The following is a 12,177-nucleotide window of genomic DNA, read 5'->3' as shown; positions in this document are numbered from 1 at the left end:
CTGGGCACTTTACCACTGCTGACCAGTGCGAAAGTGCATATGTTCTCCTTACTGTAAAGTGTATATGTGATTGGATTCCATGATTGGCTTATTTGGTTTACTGTCAGTCCCCAGTAAAGTGCACCAGGAGTGCCAGGGCTTGTAAATACAAATGCTGCTGGCAGGCTTGCAGCACTGGTTGTGCCACCCACAGAAGCGGCCTAGTAAAATGTGCCTGAGGTCTGCCATTGCAAGATCTGCATGCAGTCTGGTACTGTCATGCTGGCTGGGCAAGTGCACACACTTGCCAGCCTCCAAACCTTCCCTTTACTTCATGTGTATTAGGAAGCGTTTTATCCTTCCAATCCTAGCTAATAAAGGTTTTCTTCAGGCGAAGCCAGCACTTCTTTATCTACAGCTATTATCAAATGTGTGGGACATTTTTAATGTTAACTGAATTAATTGAATGTTTGTACAGTCTTAGTTTAGCAATATGTTTTTATGAAATTCGCCAAATATGAATTTGAACATATGTATTGTGTTTTTAAAATTTTATGTAAATTGTCAATATTCTTAATTCGTAACAAATGGTTTTATAATGCTTATTACAAAATTGCAGTATGCTTTTATGGTTTTAAAACAAACCAAATAAAGTATCTTTGACTGACTGAATGTTACCTAATTATAGTTGTATCATTTTGCAAAGGGCTAAAACTCTACTAATAGAATGTTATTAGATAATAGTATTTATACAGTATTTTTTGTAGGCCAAAATAGGTGAAAACTGTAGTTTTGTATTATATATTACGAAAAGTGTTAAAATAAACTGTTTATATTTTAACAAGGTGCAAGAACAGAAAGGAAAAATTATGGAAAGTGAACAGCCTCATACTCAGGAGATTTTGGATATTACTTTGAGTATAATTGAAGAACTAATTATATCTGTCACAGGCAATGAGAGTGAAGAAGGAGAAATTAGTGCTGCAGACATGAATTGTGATTTTGAAGACGAAAGCTTTGATGGAGATTTTCTGGAAGTTTTAAATTTTGTTGACATTTTAGTACAAATTAAATCAGAACCTGCTGACGAGGAAAATTATCTAAATGAAATATCTGATGAAGTTGCATTGGAATGTCTGTTAAATTATGAGATGTTACAAGAATAAATATATTGTTGAAAAATAATAAAAGTTTGAGGAATATCTACTAATGTATTTATTGTACTAAAAGTGAAGCAGTTATAGATTCAGTTATATATTTTTTAAATGTTTGTGTTGATTTAAAATATGCAAAGGAGGTTTGAGGGCATCGATTGCTTAAAATCCGTATGGAGTATACATGCAGTCTTGTATGCAGCTGCAAACCTGTGTTCTATGCTTTCAATTGCCCAGTCTGTTACCTTAGACTTCCTGCAAACACTGTGACACTGCTGTTTTAGTATTGTTGTGAGCCAGTCAGCAGTATGTACTTTTTCATTTTACCGTGGTAAAACTGAAGCTGTAATAAATTTAGTGAGGAACTTTTTTTGCAGATGTGTAATGATCTAGTCAGTATTTAGATATTCATGGATTAAAAGAGGTCTTAGTGCATAGGCTGTTTCAAACCTTTATAGACTGTGCATGCAATGTTCTATGCACCAGCAAACTTTTGTTTTATACGTTCAATTCCTCAATGTGTATCCTAATACTTCTAGCAAACATTCTCACACTACTGTTTCACTATTGTAGTGAGCTATTCAGCAGTATGTGTTTATCTATATAATGTGGTACAACTGAGGATGTTATAAATTCAATCAGGTTCTTTCCTTGCAGTCTTGTAATCATCAACTCACTATCTAAGTACTCATGAATTAAAATAGGCCTTAGGGCATACACTGCTTCAAAACCCTCATAGACGATGTATGCAGTCTTCCATGTACTTGCAAATTTGTATTTTATACGTTCAATTTACTAGTTTGTATCATTACACTTTCTGCAAACACTCTGTCACTGTTGTTTTAGTTTTGTAGTGACTCATTCATCCGTATGTAGTAATCCTATCACTACATTAAAACACTAATGGGCAGATATACAATAACTGGCATATCCCCAGGAATATGTCAGTTATTGTGCTACGTGACACCACCACCATGGATGCGCCGTATGTACAATGTGGTGTACCCTGGGACAAAAATGGCACATATATGTGATGTATCTGTGCTGTAAAGGGAGTGCATTGTTTGAGTTATGTTGCAAGTGCAACGCATCTCCAGCAATGCTCTGGGGGCCCTATTCTCAGACTGCTGTGTCAATCCTTACACCTGCTTCAAGGTAGTGTAGGGTTTTAATACAGCATGAGCCCAAAGTGACAAAGTGAAATCTTGTAGATTTCTGTCAGCCACTTGTTGGAGGTGTTTCTGTGCTGGAACGCCCCCCCCCCTATGTAGGTATGCCTCTTTCTGGTACCGGGATTTACAATGTGACGCACCTTCCAGATACATCACATTCTAAATACCACATACCATGGCGCATCTTTTGCACCACTGCTTCATCAGAAAAGTGATGCAACAGCGGTGTAAAAGAGGAACAAGGGTGTTGTAAATCTGCCTCTAACAAACACTTACAAATTCACCTAGGCAGTTTCACTAGCAGTGTATTATTTTTGAATGTACTTTTGTTATTATTTTACATTAAAAATATGGAATGTAACTTTAAAAATGAAATAAATATAAGTATTTATAATAAAAATGTAGGAAATTATTATAAAAAGAAAGAAATATAATAATTAGTACATTTTAAAATTATCATTTACAAAAACTTAGAAATTCACTGAAAAAACCATAGGTTTCAGGCATGGTATAGTTTGGAATTAGCATTTAAAAAACCTTAGAAATTCACTGAAAAAAACATAGGCTTCAGGCACGTTATAGTTAGGACTTAGCATTTAAAAAACCTTAGAAATTCACTGAAAAAACCATAGGTTTCACCTATGTTATAGTTTGCTGGACATTTCTCTCATACAAAACCATTGAAATTCCTCTGTTATATTTAGTTCAGCTAAAAATAACTCGCACGCCCGCAATCCACTACTGATGATGTCACATATTACATCACTCATGACCTGGTCAGTGACATCACTCATGACATCACTGATGACATAGGTTTCAGGCACATTATAGTTAGGACTTAGCATTTAAAAAACCTTAGAAATTCACTGAAAAAACCATAGGTTTCACTTATGTTGTAGTTTGCTGGACATTTCTCTCATACAAAACCATTGAAATTCCTCTGTTGTAGTTAGTTCAGCTAACTATAACTCGCGCGCCAGCAATCCACTACTGATGATGTCACATATTACATCACTCATGACCTGGTCAGTGACATCACTCATGGCATCACTGATGACATAGGTTTCAGGCACGTTATAGTTAGGACTTAGCATTTAAAAAACCTTAGAAATTCACTGAAAAAACCATAGGTTTCACCTATGGTATAGTTTGCTGGACATTTCTCTCGTACAAAACCATTGAAATTCCTCTGTTGTAGTTAGTTCAGCTAACTATAACTCGCGCGCCCGCAATCCACTACTGATGATGTCACATATTACATCACTCATGACATGGTCAGTGACATCACTCATGGCATCACTGATGACATCTCAAATGACATCACTGAGGACATCACTGATGACATCATTGTTGTGAAAGAGTGGCAGACCTCCTGTCAGCGTAATATAACCCTTGATACAGACATTCAAAAATAGAAACTAAAATTTTCCAAAAATGCAGATACCAATATCAGTTACAACAACCTATTCAGTAATTCCTAAATGTAGATACATATCCAGTCATTCACTAACAGTTCTATATAGTCACCCATTCATGTACTCACTCATCATATGTTCTCATACACCTATACATCCTGTTACACACTGACACTCATCCATAGAGTTAATCACACATGTACTCACACATGCAAATAAACTTTCAAACATCCATTTGCTTGCATATATAGCTATATATACACTACTACACTTATTTGTACATAAATATACACATACCAACTCTCTTAAACAATCACTTAAAGAAACACATACTTATTTATACAGGAAGTCTTCCAAACCTTCGCTCTCACATATACTAACGTATATACATCAATATTCACATATACTAGTTTAAAACATATGTAGTTACTCATAAAGATACTCATTCACTCACTGACACCCCCCATACACACACTCATTTACCCATACAGTCCTGCACACATGCTGTCTTCAAACACATACAAACAGAGAGTCAGTCATTCATGCATCTATGCGCTAAGTAATACCCCCACCGAACCATACAGACACTCATACTGATACTCAAAAATCAACTAATAGCCCATATAGACACTCATATAGCTACTCACCAACCCATGCAGCCACTTATACACAAAGTGAGACACTGATACAGATATTTATATATTTAAACATTACTCGCTAATACATGTATTCAGTAAGAGACACTTAATAAGTCAGTTATACAATCAATTTTACAAAAAAACCAATAATTTAGACACTTATTTCCCCATTTATTCATCCATCGACCCTTAGATATACATATATAAAAAATATTTATTTTTCAGAAAGACACACATTCACTGGATGATGTCATCACTGATGTCATCAGTGATGTAATTTGAGATGTCATCAGTGATGTCATGAGTGATGCCACTGACCATGTCATGAGTGATGTAATATGTGACATCATCAGAAGTGTATTGCCGGCGCGCAAGTTATAGTTAGCTGAACTAACTATAACGGAGGAATTTCAATGGTTTTGTATGAGAGAAATGTCCAGCTAACTATAACATAGGTGAAACCTATGGTTTTTTCAGATTATATATATATATATATATATATATATATATATATATATATATATATATATATATATATATATATATATAACTAAAATGATTCAAACTACACAGCGCGCTCAATAAAACGGTGCAGGCAAAGCGGGTAGAATCCAAGCTGACATTAGTTCAAACACAAAAAGGAACTGCCGCACTCCAGAGATCCGTTTTGCAGAGGTTTTAATTCACTACCACCAACGCATTTCACGGTAGGGTAAAACCTGTTTTTATTTTCATTATATACTGTTATCCCAAATGGCCCATTATGAGGCAGTGTGAGTGATAGACAATATCCTTGCCTGGTACTTGGAAACCAGTGACACATGTCAGCAGAAAGAATTCAGCAAGCAGGCAGCCTCTGGACGATCATCTACATGCTGGCACCCACGCTCTGACTACCGGCTGGCAAAAGCAAACAAGCGGTGTCAGAGGACACCACCCGAACGTAAATAACTATGAGGAAGGGATTGCTAGGGTTCATGCAATTTGCTGTTTGAGGATAACTTTGTCTATTTGTTATGCTACACAAACTGTAAAAGCAGTGGGACAAGACATGCAACACGCATATGTCTCAAAAACGCTAGAGACCTGTTAAATAGAAAGTAAACACACAATACCACTACCTTGGATATATATAATTTCACAAGCACTTTGAAGTGCAACTTTTCCTTTATAACCTATTAGATCCTTACTTCTATCGACCAAATACAATTGAAAGTTAACACAGTATTTTTCTTCTTCTTCTTTGTCATTGCAACTTTATTTACGTGCACAATGGAGGCAAGAGCAACAGAACTCCTACAAAAGGCTGAAACTTTAGTTACCGAAGACAATAAGGTAAAAGGTGTAGGTATTATAACTAATAAAAAAGACAGCATAGACAAGGAGAAAAATGTAAAAACCTTATTTTCACAATTGGAACGTCTTCTAAAAAAGGAACTCTCCAAGAGTAAAGAGATAAATAAGTAGAGCTGGATAGGGTTCCAAGAGGACTGAGAATCTCCACCCTCCCTAACAAGACCTGAAATGTTTGAGGAATGGGGCAACAAAATCATGCACTGTTCCAGAAACAAAATAAAATATGCCAAGAAAGATGAAAGACATTCATAAAACCATCAATATAATAGAAACCCAAATCAAATCCTTAAAGACAGATGAAGAAATAACACAACTGAGAAAAGAAATGGAACAAAGATTGGACATGCATGAAAATGAAGTTGAGGAAAGGAAGCAACGAAAATTCAGAAGGAACAAAAGAGATTATGAAATTGGTACGATTCTGACATTCGCGAAAAAATTTGATTCACTTAAGCAACAAATAAAGAATCAAAAAATAACTGCCAATGAATCCGACACGACAATCAGCGAATCAGATACAGATGCATGTGAAGGTGAACCTACCATAACAGGACCCGCAAAAACTTTTTAGAGGAAATGGAATTACTCTATATAGATCAGAGACCGGAAAGAGGCAGAGGGAGAGGTTCATGAAAGGGAACAAGCAAAGGCAAGATCACAAAGTCGTACAAGAAATTAAAAACGAGGAGAGGACGTGGCAAAAGGAGACAAATATCCTCTGCGCAATCAACAGAAAACGTAGTCAAAAGACAACACAAGAAAATCTTATCAGTAATTTATCAAACATACAACTGAGTCAAGATAAAATGATTATTTTGGGGTTCCTCCTAATCTAGGGGGAGGACCAAGCAGATGCCTTGAACACAAACAGCATATCATATGGGCAAAAATACAATGCCAACCAAAGGTATTATGGGGCGAGATTCTAGAGTGCAGTGAATATTATAGTTTTAGCTCTCTGCTCCCTACCCCTTGAGGAATGTTTAGATATTGGATACTATAATATTCACTGTACTCTGCTTGAGGTAGTCCTAGATGATGGGACCACCACCGAATCGTTCAGCATGATGTGCTCTTTGTGTTCAAGGCTTCTGCTTGGCTTTTTCCCTAGGTGAGGGAGGACCCCGAATCATCACCTCTCTCACTGCTTGCTATATTTTCATTTTTGTGAGATAACTATATGCATTTTAGCATGTAAAGATAGAGTCAAATGTTGGTTTACCAAAGTTATGTGAGGTTTCTGTTTTAATAATTGGGATGAGATGGAGCGGAGTTACGGAGCGTAGTTCACTGAGTTTTTGTTAATCTCCACAGAATTACGCGTAGTGGTACTCCACCAACTTCGCCCACCCTTAACTATAACTCATGCCCCGGAAATGCACTGTTTATGACCTCACATATTACATTACTCATGACATGGTCAGTGACATCACTGATGACACCTCAAATGATAGCACTGATTACATCATCTAGGGACTCTGAATGGTGTAAAAAAGTTTAGGAGTGTTAAATATATATGTGTACACAAAAGGAGGGACATGGGCTTTTAAGGTATAGGTCCAGCATACATGCCCATAAATGTAAGAGTAAATCAAAAGGGTATGCAGTTCCTCAGCAGGGGATGGGAAGGTCAGAAAGAAACAGAACACCAGGTAAGAGAAGGGACAGAGCGAAGGGAGAGTTCCAATAAGGAGCAAGGGCCCTCACACACCCCTAGAGGTGTCATGCTTCATCATAGGGCAGCTTCTCGTTGGGCCGGCACTGCAATGCCCAAAGGGCCCCGCAGGGGGGCTCTTTGCCAGAGATCTTCTATGTAGTAAGCTAGGAGGCCCTACGTGATGAGGTGGTGGGGCAATCGTATGGTGAGTGGAGTGGGTGCAGTGAGTGCATTAAAAATAGCTATGAGTGCCCCAAGAACTTTAATCGCTGGGAACTTTATGCTATGGCTAAAAACAGAGTTTGAGAGTCGTGGCTGGCAAGGAGAATAAAAACTGCTGCAGCCTAGTGTGTGTGGTGAGATGTGTAGGTGGTTAAGAGGTCGACATGTTTCACGCATATGGTCTCCTAATGGAAGAGCGGTGTTTCATCAGCACCGGGGGAAACAAAAACCTAATCAACTCTGAAGTCAAGGAGACAGTCAGAAGGGTGTCCTAAGGAGTACCGTTCCTGTATTGTGGATTCCATGGTAATCCGGAATGGGGGAAAATGAGGGAACTGCAAGACAATTCGTCCTTCTTGCGAACCTGGAGCAAAAAGGGGGGGAACAAACGACAAAGGCAAGGCAACAAGGTATCAAACTTGTAAAGAGACCTGCAACGTAATACACACTTGAGGCTAGGAAATGAACATCACCTCCAAATGTGTCAGACAATATTGGCTAACCCACCTTGTGAAACTGAGTATGGAAAAGAAAAAAAAAAAGAAAGAAAAACATGCGAGTTACATACCGGTTACTGATATACTTTATGAGGTATGCACTAGTGGTGGTACAGAAGATTTAATGGGTGCAACCATTTGGGGACGGTAGAGCCCAACTTCCAAAACAGTGTCCCTATTCCAAACTAACTGGAAAGTAGCAGACTAGGTAGGGGAATGAAAGTGGGGAAACTCACCAATAAGGGGATGACGTAGGGCTTCAGCCTGGATGTCCAGAACAACCGCAACAATGACGGAAGGGAGTCACCTGCCAAAAGGTAAGGCCGGGGATGAGGGTGTATCAGATGATGTGCCCAAGTAATGCATGCCCAATAATGGGTGTGAAGGCATGCAAGTCTTGTGTTATAGCATCTCATAAGGGGCTGCGCTATGTCCATGGGTGGCAGGGTTTGGGCGAGGTGTCAATGTATTGCTCGCTACAGTGCGGGTAGTGGCGTTGTGGAGAAAGGTCACCAATGCCTGCTGACAAACAGCATGGGTGCAGGTCTTGGGACGGTGACCATGCCCTCTTTCTCCAGCACTCTGAAAACATGCCTGCTGGTGCACTACTAGTTGGGGATGAAGTCCCCTTGGTTCTTTAGGGTCCTTGGGGACCAACTAGCTCTCCTGTTACCTCCAGAAGGACCAACTTTGCTGCATTGCTGAGCCACTCTGCAAACGAGGCTCCTGGTGCACTACTGCTTCAGCGATGAAGTCAACTTTAGTCCTGAGGCCTTCAGGAGGCAAGGTGACCTTATGTCCCACCAATAGTGCACCGAGAGGTACATTTGTAGAGTGAAAAAAAGGGGGCTTGGCATCTGACCACCTCTCTGGAGAGGTGTGGTGCAGCGGCCAGGGCAGCTGTCTTCAGAGCACAGGGTTCACAGTTCGATCCCCGGTTCCGGCGGCAGCTCAGCTCAGCACCATGTGACTCTGGGCAAAGCTCACTTAATTTCCACGATGGCCCCTAGCGCCTTGAGACCCGTAAGGGTGAGTAGTTTGCGCTATACAAATACAAATTTAAATTTTTTACATTTTCTCAGGAATTCCTCTGCATGGCACATACTTGAGGAAACAGGATGTCTTGTTGGCCTCTAAGGACCCTTAGCAGCACATGTGACTTCATCCCCCAACTAAGAACACGCCAAGAGAAGCATTTGCAGATCAGTGGAGAAGGGGAGCACATGGCACCCCTTCCCTGGGCCTTATCCTTTAAAAAGTTTTTAAAAAATAGATGGGGGTTGTGCGTCTCTCCTCCCAGGCCGATTTCAGCCTTGGGGACCCCATCCCTCAGGGACCGGGTTTTAGTTCATTTTTATACTTCAAAAGGAGGGGGACCTCCTCTCCGGCCATTTTTGGACCCAGTGTTTCTGGGGAGTGCCCATTTAAAAAAAATCTGTAAAAAAAAGGAGGGAGACACTTGAGCCCCCACCCAAGAAAGGCCGATTTAGGCCCCATGGACCCCGTCTCCTGGGGCCAGGCCTTTAATTTTTTTTTAAAGGAGAGGGGGGCGCAGTCCTGTTTTGGCCCAGGGACATCATCCCCCGGGGCTTGGCCTTCATAGGCCTAGCATGGCCCCCTCCATGGGCCTATATTGCCCCGTCATACCCAATCCCTGGGACATAGCCACCTCGTTGGGACCACAGGGGAGCCTGAAGGTCTCCATGGTCCTTGCCGGCTCCCCACATCCTGAGGGAGCAAGCATTGCTTTTGGACAGAGGGAGCTGCTGACATTCTGCTCCCTCTGTCCAAAATCAATTCTGCTCTGCTTCATGCAAGTGAGGGCTTTTTTGCTCCTACTTGCATGAAAAGGACCAGAGTTTGCTATGGTTTGGCTATTGCAGCGCTCCATCGAAGCTATAGCTAACTTTAATGACCTAGAGGTGGGCACCCCAGGACATTGCTGGAGCCAGCCTTGGGGGGTGATGGTACCTGTGGCCAATGGGGGGCTCCTGGATGGGGGCTGCATTGCCCCACTCCAATATTGAAATTTGCCCCGGGAGGTGGTGGTTCCTAGGGCCAGAGGTCTGCCATTGACCCCCCTAATTTTTGTATGTGTGCCCCTAGGAGGTATTTTCCCCAGGGTTATGGGCTGGCTGCATAACCCCCCGCATTTATATCAATTAGCCCCAGGAAGTTGGCATTCCCCCGGGGCTGCAGGGGAAGCCGTAGGGCCTCCCCTGCAATGTTTAAAAAAGAAATAAAGTATGTCCCCCACGGAAGTGGTGATCTGCTCGGCCGGGGAAAGGCCCAACAGCCTTCCCCAAATTGCCGGAAAAAAGTGTGCCCTCTGGAGGTGGCAGTTCCCGGGCAGGGGGTCCATGAGGCCTCCTCCATATTATTGAAATTACCCAGGAGAGGTGGCAGCCCACGCGGTAGGTGGGGTCCACAATGCCTTCCCATATTGTTTAAATTAGACCCGGGGAGGTGGCACTCCCCGGTGCAGGAGGGTCCATAAAGCCCTCCCCTACATTATTAGTAATATCCCCGGGGAGGTGGCAGTCCCCGGGACTGTGAACGCATTCATAAGGAAAAGTACCCCATGGAGGTGGCAGTCTCTGGGTCTTTGAATAGCCTGAGGGGGGCCCATGTGCCTCCTTTCTATATTAATTATATTCCCCGGGACCTGACCCACCCAGGAGTTATTGAAAGGCAAGAATGGGAGCCTGATGTTGTTTGCTTTTTAAAAAAAGTTTGAGATTTCATGGCAATTTCATTTTTTGATTCTTTCATGTTGTGACTTGTTCCCAGGGGGATGCCAAGACCATGGCCTGGGGGTGAGGGTATTCATACCCTGCAGCCTTTTCTTTATTTTCACTTTATTTTGCGGGAGGCTCTGTGAAACAGAGTACCAAATTGGCTGCCAACACTTCCTGGTTAAAGTGGAGAGGAGGTGGTCTAACGGCCAGGGTGGTCAACCTCAAAGCTGGTGAACGGGGTTCAAGTCTCGGCAGGGATGCCCGGCATCCTTTGATTCTGAGCAAATCACTTAATCTCCCCGTGCCCTAGCAAAAATGAATGTGTCCATCTGTAACGCAACTGGTGCTCATGTAAAGAGCTCTGATACCTTATGGTCTAGTTTCCCCTATATAAAACTCAGAATAAAACATAAAAAGTGTTGATAGCCAATCAGAAAGGTGAATTTTCCTGCACAAGCCAGTTTTTTGTTTACAAAGGGTTCATGACCAGAGATATCACTATAATTCTCAACTTAAATTTCTCAACAACTACTGAATGGATTTACATCAAATAACAAAATGCCCAATCCGCGGAACAACATCTACCTTTCTGCCACATTTGGTGTAAGTCTGTTTAGCGGTTCGGACAGTAGATGTGGCTAAAGGTTCCTATGGGAATTAACATTACAAATGCAACCTTAATTTGAACCCCAATGTATCAATCCCCACTGCACGGATCACCCAAAATGTCATGACACATGGAACCTACCTTGACACTTTTTTCATGAAGATTGTTCAAACAACGCCAAAGTTAGAGCCAAGTCAAAAAATGCTTTTCCTATGGAAACTAGGTTCCACCTTCACTGTTTTTTTATATACTGTAAGGGAGGCCATGCAAACCCCCATTCTGGGCTCTTTTGAGCAACAGGGACCACCACTGCCTGGGGCTTTGTTTTCCATTTGGAGGGGGGCTGCATAGACCCTCTTTCTTTATGATGAGTTGAAACCCTGGGGCCCACCACCACCCCAGGGCTAAATTAGAAAAATGGGGGGCCATTTGGACACCCGGTGACTATCACATCCCTGGGGCCTAAAATTAAATTAAAACTGGGAGGGGGCGCAGCGACCCCTTCCCGGGCCCCTTGGACCACCACCTCACCGATGTCGGCCCATGCTCACAGGAGGGGCCATGCATCCTCCCTCCTGGAGCCAATAGTGGCCCTGGGGACCACCACCCTCCAGTGCCAGCTCCTGCTATGTCCCCAGGTACCCATATCCGGGACATAGCCGTTCGCCGTGACTTGGTAGAAGCTTTGACAGCTCCCGCCAAATCATATCAAACACTCCGGCTCCAGCAAGCGAGAGCTGTT

The sequence above is a fragment of the Lissotriton vulgaris genome, chromosome 3_1 (assembly GCF_964263255.1).
Source record: "Lissotriton vulgaris chromosome 3_1, aLisVul1.2, whole genome shotgun sequence".
In the NCBI taxonomy this organism is placed as follows: Eukaryota; Metazoa; Chordata; class Amphibia; order Caudata; family Salamandridae; genus Lissotriton; species Lissotriton vulgaris.
The sequence above is the reverse complement of the archived record's forward strand: the minus strand, read 5'-3'. Positions refer to the sequence as shown.